At 34.8% G+C, this 16,330-nt stretch overlaps 1 protein-coding gene across 1 annotated transcript in view; it reads right to left on the bottom strand.

Moving 5' to 3' along the window:
• Positions 1-16,330, bottom strand: part of LOC136840265 (neuronal cell adhesion molecule-like) — a 1,114,986-nt gene that overhangs the window by 41,689 nt on the left and 1,056,967 nt on the right. The gene's annotated exons all lie outside the window — the stretch shown is intronic.

The following is a 16,330-nucleotide window of genomic DNA, read 5'->3' as shown; positions in this document are numbered from 1 at the left end:
GGTTTGCGGACTTTGCAGTTTTCTTTTTCGTGTTATTCCTATACAAAATAAGTGCATCCTTATAAAGGGAGATGTTCAAAGGAGTGACATAGCAAAGGAGTGACAAAGTTTGTCACTCTTTAAATCGTGTTCAAAGGAGTGACATTTCAGAGGAGTGACAAGCTTTGTCACTCCTTAAATAGTGTTCACAGGAGTGACAGAATGGTGGCAGAGATGGGACAATTACAGAAAGAGAAACAAACAGGCGAAATTTTATTAACTGGACATGACATTAAGATTCAATAACAGCATTAACATAAAGAAATATTTTTTAAAATGTTAGAAAAATATTTAATCTTCAGTTTTCATCACTAGTAATCTCGCCATCACTAATATTCATTATTTTTGAAGATATTCAGAAGACCGTTCTTCTGGATACTTCGATATATGTTGTGATAAAGATGAAACCAGGAACTCAATATTACCTTAGCATTTGGGAATTTATTTCGAAGAGCATTTATGCTTGCAAGCTCAAAATCAACTATTAAAAATTTAGGGTTCAACTCAATTTCATGTTTCTGCAACTGAAATTAATAATTCAAGCATGGATGTATATACTGTACATACCTCCTGTGTTTTTCCAGTCAGTAAGGCATAAACAGCTGGAAACGTTTGTCCATGAAACATGTACAGTAGTGAATGGTATATATTTGATGGAAAAGCTGAGGGCAAGTTTTAAACGTTCCATCAAGAAACCAGTGAGCTAGTTTCCTTAAATTATGTCGCTCTTTCGTTATGTCACTCCTTCGAATTTCTGTATTTTTTGTCACTCTTTTGTCACGTCACTTCTTTCATTTTCCTTATTTTTTGTCGCTCTTTTGTCCAGTCACTCATTTGATTCGTCACCCCCCTGAAAATAACCGCTTTACAAGAACAGAAAAAAACTGCTATTATCTTGCTCAGCAACGTTTCGCAGCGAAAAATGCCCGTATGTGATAAAAAAGCCTAATACTGTTATACGAATAAATTACCATATAAATGATACCAAATCAACAGAGAAATACATAAATTCAAACAAAAGCAAAAAAAAAAAAAAAAAGGAAATGGGAACACGTTTGAAAGAGGAAAGTGGGCACAGCACTCTGAAAACTCATCATGTGCACTGTCCATTCAATATATGCACAAAAATCAGTAAATTTTTTTCGTTATAATTCAAATACAGGACTCTAAAGCAATGTTTGTCACCTGGATACGCAACGTGAACAGATGCACATTTCATAAACAGGCACTATCACCTAAAAACAGATGCTGACGATATTCCACTTCCTTAGGAATTCGAACCGTCGACAACTGAAGAGGTAGGACGACGCTGAGTCCAATCAGCTACTGAAGGAATAAATGGGAGGCTAGAATTCCAGCTTCTGCGATTATTTTTGAGTCCTATTTCAGACGACACGCCATAACTTAGCGATGCTTTACATCACCTCACGCCTGTTGGGGAGGAAGCAGTGGCGTAACCAGCGTTAGTGGGGCCCGGAGCGGACTCTAGAGTGCCGCCCCATTCTTAGAGTGCCGCCCCATTCCCCTGCTAAAAAAGTACTGAAGTAGTGAAAATTTAACGCACTTTTCCAGCCTTAACATCTCAATCATTTATTTTATTTCATAAAGCTAAAACAAAAACAACACAGCAGATTTACAACGAACTCTATGAGCTTTGTTAGAAGCGAATTCGCTAATAACATCAAAGTCCAATTGATTAGCAATTTCATGCTCAAAAGATGCCAGAGTGTTGCCCCAGGTAGTTCTGCCCGAATTGGACCACGCGCCCCCCCCCACGCCCCCTTAGTTACGCCGCTGGGAGGAAGATCAAATGCGTCCACTTACATTTGGTGGGGAGTGGTACCCGCTATGATACCATGGATATGCAGTTTCATATCTGTTAAGCGTTGACCTACTGCTTCAGTGGTCGACATTTCGAATCCCCAAGGAAGGTGGTCATCGTCAACACACACACACACACACACACACACACACACATACATACATACGTACATATATCAAAAGTTTTTTTGCGGTGGTATCATTTGTGTAGTTTGAGTCTTCAGAAGGCACATCCTACAAATAATGGCCTCTTTAGGAGCGATATGTAAGCATTGATCTCTTAACTAATAATACAGACAGGTAACAGCTTTGCCCAAGGCAATCACAGTTCATGGCCTTCATGGAAGCATTACACAGGGAATACTGACCTAGTGGAAAATGGTACCATGTAAATGATGGCCTACTACACGTCATGTACATCATAATGATGATATATGAAAACAAGTGATATCATGAAAATAATGCTTATCACGAAATGATCCATGCAAATAATGGCCCACCGACAAGTTACCCATGAAAATAATGACTTGGGAAGCGATGCCCTGAAACAATGATATCGAAAAATAATCTATTGAGAAGAGTTTCGTGATAACAAGGACTTACTGAGAAGTGATATCATGTAAATAATGTCCTATAAAGAAATTATATCCATAAAATGATATCTATTCAAAATTAACTGTTAGTAATTGCGTATTAAGAAGTAATATAATTCAATTTTTGGCCTTCTGGGAATTGATATCATGCAAATTATGCCCATTACGAACTGTTATGCAAATAAGGTCGGTAGATAATGGCCAACTGATAAGAGATACCAAGAAAATAACATCCTATTAAGAATTACAGCACGCAAGTAATAGGCTACTGAGAAATCATCGGCAAACAACGCCTAAGAGAAGTGATATACAAAAATTTCCCGTAATGATCTGATATGCAAATAACGCCCAAATACGAATTGATATAAAGCAGATAATGGCATAACAAGAGGTATTATCATGCAGGTAATTAGCTATTGAAAGGTCTCACACTAACAATACCTCATGAAGAACTGATGCATGCAAATAATAGCCTATTGTGAATTCATCTCAAGCAAGTAATTGGCCATCGAGGAGTGTTATTAAACAAGTGACGTCCTTTGCTGAGGTGCATCTGAAAGAGAACGACTGCGTCCCTTTCACAAGAGACCTCCGGGCTAAGCAGGAGTGTAATCACTTCCATTGCAACATGGATGTCTGCTGCAGAATATTTTCGTCCCTCGGTCTGCAGGAAGCTCTTCTGCATAGCATTTTACATTCTTCCACTTATTCTTTCAACTTCCACTATATACATTCGGTGCCACAGATATGATGCAACATTAAAGGGAGGCTTTGTTTTAAGTATATAATAATAATAATAATAATAATAATAATAATAATAATAATAATAATAATAATAATAACGTGGATTCACAGCCCATAAACTTGTCAGACTGGTTTCTTCTGACCACAAAGGCCATATGCAATGAATCAACAGCAAAGCAATGCGCTAATGAAAAAAAGGAACAAAATAATACAAGAACATTGTGGTCAACAGAATACACGAATACTTATAAACGTATTCAGCATCCATGCCAATTTAAAACAAAGCTAAATTAATATCCTTAAGAAATTTACAAGAAACATACGCTTAAAATAATTTAAATATACAAGAGACATGAGGGGGATAATGCGATTGATATAGCAGAAGCTGACGAAAACTTGGATGCGCTCATAAATGAATTCACAGTTTGTGAAGTGGAATCAATAATAAAGAAACAGAAAATGGGAAACAAAAGTTTTCGAAGGAATCACGGCAGAGATGATTTTATCTGAAACTTCAGTAAAACTTCGCATACTAACCAGATCGTTTTGCAGAATATGGATTGAGGAAAGAAGGCATTTGAAACCAAGTACAGGACAGTAATAAGGAAGTTCTTATGTCGCCATGGCATGCCCGTTAAACAGGCAGTGGCGTAAAAAGAGTTAGTGGCGTCCAGGGCGGACTCTGGAAGTGCCGCCCCATTCCCGTGCTAAAAAGCACTAAGTGGCGAAAATTAAACGCACATTTTAAGCCTTAACATCTCAATCATTTATTTTATTTCATAAAGCTAAAACAAGAACGACACAGCAGATTTACAACGGAACCCTACGAGCTTTGTTATAAGCGAATTCGCTAATAACAACATCCAAGCCCAATTATGCCAGACCAGACCTGCTCAAAAGATGCCAAAGTGCCGCGACCCCGGACAGTGCCGTCAGGGCGACCCCGCCCCCCCCCCCCCGCCCCCCTTAGTTACGCCATTGTAAACAAGTAAAGCTCAATGAAATTATCCATTATCGAAGTAGATGCAGAATTGGTGGCGTCAGGCAAATCAAACATACTGAAATACTACGGCTTTATACAATATTTACCGCTATAAGGACATCACTCACTGTATGACACAGAAACTAGTTCTAAAAGACTTTCTCTTTTTGAGAATCAAACTTTTAAAGGAATATTAGAAATCAGGGGACAGGACAGAGTTAAATGATATCATAAGGGAGTGTACATGTTAGTGTAACTTGGCTACTGAGGGTACCTGAAGAGTTGGAAGACCCAAACCTACTTGGATGAGAACTATGAGAAATGAGGATGGAGATGAGTGGAGATTTGTGGAAGATAAAGCACAAGAAAACACGAGTAACGGTATTTCACAGAGACCCTTTGCGTCATAGTGCGCTGGAAACGAAGAGTGAATGAAGGCAATGGCTTAAAGTAGTATGCAAATTATATATATATGTATATATATATAATATATATATATATATATATATATATATATATATATATATATATATATATATATATATATATATATATATATATACATATACGCAATGGCTCCAAGGCATTTGAATATTTATTGTTAAATGTGGCACATTTAATGTGAATGCCAGAGAAAAGTATGCGCATAAAGGTGTTTATTTGCGTTCGCTTATTTGTGCTTTCATATTTGTAACATATTTCCAACGGTATGGCCATAGTCGCTGTCACGCGATTTTGTAGTATTCTATCATTCATTTACTCAATCATCTTACTGATCCAGAGACACTAAGCACCTGCTACGCAACCATATCTCATTCTTCGGCATCTATGCTCTTCCCCTCTGGACAAAGTTTTTCCACGTTCTCTGTCATCAGAATTATCCAGATTTCCTCACATTGCAAGCATCCCTGTCAAACGGTGTTTTGGTGTTGGGCTCAACAGGGGCGCATGTGACTTAATCTAACGGTTCGCTAACATCAGTACAGGAACAAGACATTGGATTGTAACGAGAGAGAGAGAGAGAGAGAGAGAGAGAGAGAGAGAGAGAGAGAGAGAGAGAGAGAGAGAGAGAGAGAGAACATTATTCCAGAGGCAGGGTTATTGCCTAAGTCGTGCTGAGGGATATTGGTGCACATAATTAAGAAGACAGTAAGACGGAGCGATTGGTTTGTTTGAAAGGATTGAATCATTGGAGAATTCAGTTGGAAAAAGCAAGAGACCCGCAGCCCATGGTTGATGAAAAATTAGAAATGAATAAAACATCTAACGGAGGATGAGATCTTATTGCACAGGAAGGTAGAAGAACATTGTTTTACGATGAAAGAGGCAAATGAAGGTTTGTTAACCAAGAATAGTGTAGTAACAGATGACGGAAAGTAAAGTAAAATGCAAAAATAAGGCTACATGATTGGGTGGTTTTGAGCTAAATTAAATAAAAATGAAGAAGGCGCCAATTTTATCTTAGTCATAAACTGGTACATACGTTACACTTCATCGTACAGTAAAGAAGTAATAAGGAGAACTAAATAATGTTAGCAAGGACTACGCAATAACTATGGGCAAGAAGAGATGTATTAAAACTAACAGCTGAAATGCATGGGGAAGTTATCAACTTCCTGGAAAACAAGGGGAGGGGAAAAGCCAAACCGTCTATTTTGAAAATAACTGGCAGAGAAATTTGAAGAAATTTTATAAAGTGCATACATTTACAAAATGAAGATAAATAAATAAATAAGTAAAACAAGTTAGCAGAGAGGATGAGAGAGGAACAGTTGGTAAATAATCATATATTTACAAAGCAAAGAGAAGACCACAGCAATGCCGAGTGATTTACAGTCGGATGTTTAGAAGCAATGACCAGGAATTCACTGGCATAGAACAACCCATGAAAGACGGAATGATAAAGACAAGCGTCTTATGTATCTTCTTCTTAAATACTGGAAACGATAATGAAATTTTATTAGATTAGCCTGTTTTTTTTTTTTTTTGAGCTGATGGTCAATACTCGCAGATGACATCGTTAAAGCTAATCGTGACTGGCGGAATGGAGACTCGTTCGTTGGTTGTTTATAAGCCTTTGTTTCTAATTCCCTTCCTTTTATTGCTAATTCCCTTCCTTTTGTTTCTAATTCCCTTCCTTTTATTTATGGAGTGTGCATTCGTTGGTTTTATTGTGATGTTCGGATATAATATTCAGATGATCATAATACAGTATTTAATAATATCTGAATATATATATATATATATATATATATATATATATATATATATATATATATATATATATATATATGTATGTGTAATACACATGCACACACACATATATACATAGATAAATATGTGTGTGATTGACACAATAATTATCACACAAAAACATGACTACTTAAGGAGATATGCGTTATTTCTCTCTCTCTCTCTCTCTCTCTCTCTCTCTCTCTCTCTCTCTCTCTCTCTCTCTCTCGTGTATTACTTTTACATAATTATTCCTTTGTGTTCATAAAGATGACAACATACTGTGTGTGTTTGTTGTCTTTTTCTATGCATTTTCACAAACGACCAATCATCTTAGAAGAAGAAAATCCATTCATTTATTCACAGATAATTGTCTCTCTGCAGTCCATTTATGACCATAATTACCAATTACCTTTCTCTTTCTCTCTCTGTCCCTCTCCATTGCTGTGGTACTTTTTTGCTTTCTCAAGTCTTCTCCGAAAGTCTTCTTATAAGTTAAGTGGGAATTCGTGTAGAATTCCTTGCTCATCTTGGCCAATAGTCTGCCTTCCTCCCTTCCATCCTCCCCTACCCCCGCCGTTCGACTCCTCCCGTCCTGCCTCAAAATCATGAAAGAATTTCATTATTTGGCAACCCATTCTGTGTTCAGCCTCCTCCTCCCCAACAACCCCCCGCCAACTATTTTCACTTTTTCCAGCACTGATGCCAATGCATTCAAGATTTTTATGTACTTTGATCAGCCAGCTGATGGTGAGTAGGTGTAAGTGCGTTTGATGACATTCTTTTCTTTTTTTTTAGTTTTCTTTAATTTTTCTCTCGCTCTTTTTATATATATATATATATATATATATATATATATATATATATATATATATATATATATATATATATATATATATATATATATATAGGGGTTTTGTGCTTAAAATTTTTTATTTTAAATAGATTACCAGTCTCTTTCCATATATATATATATATATATATATATATATATATATATATATATATATATATATATATATATGTATATATATATATATATATATATATATATATATATATATATATATATCTATATATAAAATGTATGGATGTATGTATATGTGACCTCTTGCAAAAAAATATGGGATATGTTTCACATCAAAACGTATTATGAAATATGTTAAAGCATAAGGTTTTACATCGACGTTTTTTCAACTTTGTTCGCATGCTACTGACGTGCACGTCAGGCTTCCCTGTCCCTCAGATACTATGTTGGAAATGGTGAACATGAGAGTCAATCAATCTCTTCGGTTCTCTGGGCCATTCATTAACTAAATGTAATTTTCTTCCTTCCTCCTTATTTCACATAACAAGTAACCTTTTTCTCTTTAAGGGAGGGCGTTACCATCATTTAAATAAAGCAGTCCTTTTACACATACTTGTCTTATAGTAGTCAAGATTCAAGAAATGCCATGATCTTTCATGGTGGAGCAGTCTCTTAACGTGATGGGGCCTTTTTGCGGGGAAGAGGTCTCTTGAAGCGCCAAGACCTTTTGCAGCGAACCATTCTCTTGAAGTACCAGGGCCTTCTGCAGTGACCCACCTCTTTAAGTGTCACGGCCTTTTGCTCTGACCCATCATCTTGAAGTACCAGGGCCTTCTGCGTGACCCATCCTCCTCAAGGTATCACAGCCTTTTGCACTGACCCAGCATCTTATAGTACCAGGGCCTTCTGCAGTGACTCAGCCTCTTGAAGTGTCATGACATACTGCCAGAACAGTCTTTTGAAAGTTCCTTTTGCGGCTACCCAGTCTCTTTAAGTGGCTTGAGCCTGTTGAAGTGACCCAGCATCTTGACGAGCCAGGAAATCCTGCAGTAGCCAAGCCCCTCGAAGTGCTAGGTCTTTCTGCAGTGACCCAGTCTTTTTAAGTATCAGGGCCTTTTCTTTGACCCAGATTCTTAATGTTCCAGGTGCTTGTTTTTTTAATGAACCTGTCTCTTAAAGTACTAGGGTCAGTTGCAGTGACATAGTCATTGGTAGTGGTAGACACTCCTGCAGTGAACCAATCTCTTTAAGTGCCAGGGTCATTTGCAGTGACCCAATCTCTTTAAGCATTAGGTTCTTCTACATGGGCCCAATCTCTTGAAGTACCAGGGCCTTTTTCAGAGACTAAATCTCTTGTAATGCTAGGGCCTCAGTGGTGATCTAAACTCTTGAAAGACCAGGGCCTTCTACACTGATACAGTTTCTCGAAGTCTGCTGAAGACCTAACGCTTTCTGCAATAACTCTGTCTCTTAGGTGCTCGGGCCTTGTGCAGTGACACAACTCTGAAGAGTCAGTGCCCTTCGATGTGACCCAGTCTCTTAAAGTTCCAGGCTCTTTTAAAGTGACCTAATCTACTAAAGAATCAGTGCCTCTGCAGTAACCCAGTCCCCTGAAGTGACAGGGTCTTCTGCAGTGATTCAGCCCCTTGACGTGCCAGGAACTTCTGCAATGACCCAATCTTTTAAACAGGCTGGGTTTTTACAGTGACCCAGTCTTTTGAAGTGCCAGGGAACTTCCACAGTAACTCACTGTCTTGACGTGTCATGGATCTCTGGAGTGATGTAGTCTTCAAATCTAGCATAAATGGTTGATAATGAAGGGCTGTTACCTGCTTCAGCTACCCATCTACAGAGAAAAAATAATGTAAAACACTAACTTACTTTCACCTGCTTACTTGAAAAAAGGCTGTAAATGACAAGGGTAAAGAGTAATATCACGTTCTTTGGTAAGGATACATTTCTTCATATCTGAGTTCGGCAGCTGGAAAGTATCTTACTGCCAGTTTGTGTAAGTGCTTTTATTCGTTCAAGAATCTTCAACTAACCTTTACGGAATTCTTTCTGCACCCCAAATGAACCCTTGATATCAGGTTGAAGAAGTGTCGAAATGTACCATGGGAATTTATCTACTACAAATGTATCTATATCAGTCATCTGTTTACGCCAAAATGCTGATAAAATCTTTAAATATTCACTCTACCTTCATTGTGGGACGACCTCTTGGCTGCATGATGAAATGTGTTACTTTCTGGATCGTCAGGAATAATGAAGTTTTCTTGAGAGTCATTGCTCCCCTTTTAAAGCGCCGGGTTCATCCACTGTCATTAATCGCGTCTTACAGACACTGATTAATAGCAAACCCTGGTTGCAAAAGACCGCAGAGGTCGTTAAAGGTTTTCATTCCAGATTTCATTAGAGATAGCGCAATTTACGTTGATCACTGTGTTAAACGTATTGCCAGGTATTTAATATCGCATTTATTAAAGGCATGCCTGGAAATCTTGCCGCATAAATACACACACACACACACACACAACACACACGCACATATATATATATATATATATATTGTATACAAATGTATTTATGTACGCATGTATGTATGTGTGTAGGACTGCAATTCCTTATAACAGCCACAATGGCCTCGAAACATCTAGTTCATCGCAAATATTTTGAGTACGCTTAATGATCTCAATCAGAATTTGTTGGGGTATTTTTGTGTGTACTCGCTAAACTCCTCATCCATGGGTTCGACTCCAGCTGCTGAATGCAAGTTTCTCGGTTTTTCGCTCTTGGATCGAGGTTTGTAGCGAGAAACTTATCAGAAAAAGTGCAAGGAAGTCGAAAGGTTAAGGATATTGTGGATATAAAAATACATAAGATTTTGTAAAAGTGACCAGTGGATTCTATGTATATAACACCAACACCATCTTTGTCCCAATGCCTTGGTACGGTAAGGGCATTTGTGATATTCCGCCACGCATCTGTGCTTTATCTTCCAAAATTCTCCACTCGTAACTCTCACCCAAGTAGGTGTGGGTCTTCGAACTCTTCTGGTGCCCACGGGAGCCCCGCTGATATTATCGCGTGCTATTCCCCGGGGGGTTGTGTAAATGACGCGTCTAAACCCTCGTCATATCCCTTTTATAATTCTCATTTAAATATGGGACTTCCGTGTATATATATATATATATATATATATATATATATATATATATATATATATATATATATATATACAGAATATAGATTTATTCATATAATCACAGGGGCTTACTCATAACAGCAGTATCTCCGGAGCAAAAAAAAAATAGCAATCATTGATTAATTTATATTTTAACAGCTGAATTTTGGACATGCATATGGGCTAAAATCTCCATAATTATACATATATATGTGTGTACATATATGTCTACATATATATATATATATATATATATATATATATATATATATATATATATATATATATATATATATATATATATATATATATATACATATATACATATATATATATATCTTTTATATCTTTTATTTATATATATATATATATTTAGGACTTTGATTTGATATATATATATAATCAAATCACCATCAGCTGTGAAATCGCAGGTAGCGTATGTACGGGTATTATACCAGTTTCGATTCTATTTCCAAGTCATTATGGGAGGACTTTACAAGTGGTAGAAACCACAGTAAATAAATAAATATATATATATATTTTTACACATATATTATATATACTGTTATATATATATATATATATATATAATATATATATATATATATATATATATATATATATTATATATATATTTATTGTGGTTTCTACCACTATGCATCAGTCTTTCCTTAATGACCTGGAAATAAAATCGAAATCGGTCAGGACCTACAGCCAGTCTTGTTTTTTCACCTTTGGTGATTTGATTACATATATATACATATATATATATACACACACAAGTATATATATGTATAATTATGGAGATTTTAGCCAGGTATGCATGTCCAAAATTCAGCTACATTAGAAACCACAATAAATAAATAAATATATATATATAAATTAATCAATGACTGCAATATTTTTTTTGCTCCGGAGATACTGCTGTTATGAGTAAGCCTATGCTGTCTTGATTATGACCAGGAATAAATGTCAGACCTATTCTGTTTTATATATGATTATATATATATATATATATATATATATATATATTATATATATACATGTCAAAAAAGTCCCATATTTAAATGAGAATTATAAAAGTCTCTTCAGCAGAAGGTGCGATCGAGCCTGCCTCCGCCTCCCAGTGGCTATTGAGCCGTGATGTCTGTGGGAAAATAAGGTGACTGGAGGATGGAGACTCCATTATCGATCTCTCCATCCTAAACACCTTATTGTAAAGACCAATTCATATGAGACTACCTGCTCGTCCTTCAGTCCATTCGATCACTGATGGTTCCCATGGATCTGAAGGACGCCCTACCCAGATTCCCACTGTCCATCGTCACGCAAGTTCTCCTGACATATGGCTGGAGGCAGGAGGCGACAAACTAATTAGTGTTAGGTCCTGTGCTAAGGTGTACAACATGATTAATCCTTCTTCCATACATATCTACAATCGTCCTTAAAATTCAAACATTTTACAAATTTCTTTGAAATTATAGTATCAAGTTTACACATGCATTGGGTGATATGTTATGGAAATAACTTTCTTTTACAAAACTAGACTCATTGATATTCCCTTTCAGTGCATTACTAGAATAAGCAATCTTTTTCGCACCTGCCCAGTTTATTGTATGATTGTTCTCACCAACACGTACAAAAATTCCAATGTTCACCTGTGCATATCCAGCACATTTTTTAATGCTTTTCTATTCTCTTTTCCAATGTTTTCCAACTCGACCAATATAAAAGTTATCACAAGACTTACATAGAATTTTATATGCACATACTTTAGAATTGTCGGGAGAGTTTTTTTTATAAGTGCATGCCTCATTGTTTTATTGCTCTTAAATGCGACATAAACGGCAAAATTCTTGAGAAGATGGGGGATATCTTTCATATTATTATTGTATGGTAGTACACGCAAATTTTTGGTGTTATAACGTTCCTTTCTGTTCTGATACAGTCTTTTATGCCGCTTCTAATGCACTGTCTAATACATATGTCAATTTCTTGCCAGTATTTCTAACCTCATCTTATCTAATCATCAGCAATATATTCATGGCTACATATAAATAATGCTCATGAAAACAAAGATGTGAACACTGATTTCTTAACTTTATCGCCTTGACCAGAATAAAATGCACATAGGAAGAAATATTAGTAGGTTTTCGGTAAACACTATATTTAAACAAATTACTAGTTCTATGCATTTGGCAATCCAAAAACAGTAGGCACTTATCCTTGTCCATTAAATTTCCCCTTTGACATCTGTTAGGCGTAAATCTGTAGTTTCCAGCGGTTTTGCGTGTTTGTTCGTACTTTCCCTTTAGTATAAATATTGTGATTTCTCCCACTAAGTATCAGTCATTCGTTAACGACTTGGATATAAAGTCGAAACCGGTGATGACTTTATATTCAACCTCGAAACCCTTTCTTGGTGTAGTGATGTGTGTTAAACAAATCACGTGTGAATACGAATACAATCATATCTGTATATACAGTAAATATGTATGAGATTATAATCATCTTAACACGTGATCTCGTTAACTCACATCGCCACAGGTGATGGTTTTAAAACAGTGGTTCACAAACTATATGTATGGAAATATATATGAACCACTTGCATTCCTCTTCCACCTATTCGGAAATATTAAAACCTCATGTACCAGGTTCCATATCGAAATCCACTCGCCGTTAGAAATAATTTACACTCTTGGGGAATTATAACTGATCAGGGTTCTCTCTTCCAGGGTTTGAATCAAGATAAACAAAGATAAACTTCTTTGAACCTCTTAAATCTAAGTGGATATCTATAGGTTGCATACACAGGCACACACACACATCTATTTCGCGTCCTTCCATTCCTAAGGTTATATATATATTTCTGTGGTTATGGGAGCATCGTCATTTTCTCTGTCCTACCATATAAATATACAGGTCTATGATTTGCAGTTTTAATATTTAAACTACCCTCCATCAGCTCCAGATATATTTATCTTCTCATTAAATCGTGTAGCTTATGTGTGTAATGATAATGACTCTTGAAATATTAATGTGGTTTTATCAAGACCTAAAAGAATTTAAATATGATAACTTGGCATCATAATTCAGGATTAATAATATATTTCTTTTAAAAGTGTAGTAGTTAGAGAGAGAGATCTGAGTTTAGACCAATGTGCCATCTTTCACCAGTTAAAATAATGCGAGGAGGTTGTTCACAGTTGCTGGTTTTACTTTTGTTTTTAAAAGCATGCCAGTCATAATTATCCAGTTTTGATCCTGAAGTTTCTGTAAGACTTTGTCTCATATTCCTGAAGACAAATTTTCCAGTTACATACATGGTTCTATTATCATGTCCTTTGAGAGTATACTTGTCCTGATCGATGATTGTTTAATTTCATACTGAATCCAAAAAGTTTTTTCATTTTTCTTTGAGAGTTATCGTTAGCTGTGGTTCTGGTCCTCCTCCTCTCTGTCTTTTCTCTCTCTCTTTTTTATTCAAAAGAGATTGTTATTACTCTAGAATATTTAAAGATCCAATTCTTAGCTTTTGAGATCTGATTATTTCTAAAGAAATTTCTGCAGTTTAGATGGTTGCCTCTTTAAAAAGTGTTTTTGTGAATATAAATTAGCTTAACTCATTATTTAGGTTTTATATATTTTGTGTTAAGGTACATATTTTAACTTATTATTTATGGTATATCAAGGTTATTAATAAAAATTTATTAGGTTAAGTGAAATTATTATTGATAAATCTTTGTGCATTTTGTGTGTTCCTGTAACAATTCTAGAGTCTTTTCAAATTTTATATTGTGGATGATTAACATTTATTTACTTACATTTTAAATATCCCTGAGATAATTAACATTGCATACTTGATTTAATTTTCATTCACTCCAGATTTTTTCAAATCTTGAACGCCAGACCTTGATAGTTTAAACCCGACCTCAGCGAATTAATTTCTTGATAAATTAAAGTTTTTGGTGATTTAATTTGTTTAATAATTTAACTCAAGAATTAATTAACTTCTTACTGACGTTCCCAAGTCTCCAGTAAAAATTTCAGATTGTGAATTCTAATTATAAATTTTGAATTTTAAAATAATTTTTTGTATTTAAAATTTTTAAAACAGCATTTCATTTACTGACCACTCAGCGAATAGGATTAATTGGATGATAAGGCTGAGTGTTAAAATTTTCTGTTCCTTAATTTTGCTGAAGTGGAATTCAAGACTAGGAAACAGTTAAACTGCTTGTGGAGTGATGCCTTTTTTTTTTTTTCTTTTGTTTAATTACTAATACCTCACAATTCTTTTGATAAATTTTGTTTGATTTTTTCATGTGCTTAATGAGCTTTGAAGTATCCAGTTACCCTTATTGAGTACCCAGTCGTAATTTTATTGTCATGAAAGTTCAGGTATATGATATAGTGAGGTATATTTAAATCTATGATTAGCTGTGTAATAACCAGGTACTTGGTATGCATCATGAATATATATATATATATATATATATATTATATATATATATATATATATATTTGTATATGATGTATACATATATATGAATATATATGTATATGTATATGTATATATATATATACATATATTTTAGAAATATATGATGTATACATATATATGTATATATATGTATATGTATATGTATATATATATATATATATATATATATATATATATATATATATATATATATATATATATATATATATATATATATATATACACAGGGTGCGGCTTAAGTAACGCCCTTTTGTTCAAGTGAACAAAATTAAAGCCTTTTTGATTATCCTTTATTTTTCGAACATGGATGTATTGTTAACAGGTTAATAGATTAATATATATATTAACAAAATTAATATAATGCTTATTCGGTTTAATAATGTTCAGTACAAATACTTCAAATGAAAGATGCCTACTGGATTTTTGAGGAGAACGCAGCAACGATTCTCTTGTAGTTCATTGACTTTTCTAAGCTTGTTGCAACAACTGGCCTACCCGCTCTTGGAGCATCACTTACACTTTTTATTCAGATTTTCAATCAAGATTGTGATATTTTCGGCTTTGCATCCTTCGGATGATTCAGCTGCATTTTTATTGTTTTGATAGTACAATTGAATTGCTTTTACTCTCTGTTCCTTTGTTAACTTCATGGTTGTATAAAATATCTGAAAAATGAAGATTTAGCAAAATAATTAAAGAAAATAATAAAGAAAATATACATTATAAGATATAAAATTAAAAAGTTCGTTACTGTGCTAAAATTTGTATATATATATATATATGTATATATATATATATATATATATATATATATATATATACAGTATATAAAGCCATCATGAACTCTTCCTCTCCTTTCCCCAATATTTTTGGATACGTTTCCCATTCTGACAAACCTGAAATGTGAACGGTAGACTGGTCTAATGGATAAGTACTGCACATCATCTCTTCATAGACAGGGATCGAGGCCTGGGGTGAGAAGAGGGGCAATATTAATTTTCTTATTAGAATACAAAAGTATTTTACAACGTTATACCCCCAGGAACAGCTTGTACTGGCGTTGAAGCTTGGTATAATGTAGCTAAAAGTGGTAAATGAATGAGTGGTGGAGAACAAACCATTCCCCTGTCGATTCCAGCAACTTTTTCCTTCAGCCATCGTCGAGTCTACATATCTGCTGCTACTCTGATCATGGAATTTGATTTGGTTTAAAAGTTTTGTATTGCTTTTGGATCTGATTTGCGTTGTTGAGATTGTTCAATAATGTTTAAATAACATTTACTTCTTTTTCTTTTATTGTTTTAGTTATGCTGCTCTTCAACATGTCAGGATACTCAAACAACAAATAATTGTTTTCTCTTATATCAGCAAATGTTTTCTTTTAACAGAATGAGTCAAGACAACACTTTTGCGATTCATAACT

The sequence above is a fragment of the Macrobrachium rosenbergii genome, chromosome 7 (assembly GCF_040412425.1).
Source record: "Macrobrachium rosenbergii isolate ZJJX-2024 chromosome 7, ASM4041242v1, whole genome shotgun sequence".
NCBI lineage: Eukaryota > Metazoa > Arthropoda > Malacostraca > Decapoda > Palaemonidae > Macrobrachium > Macrobrachium rosenbergii.
The sequence above is the reverse complement of the archived record's forward strand: the minus strand, read 5'-3'. Positions and strand labels throughout refer to the sequence as shown.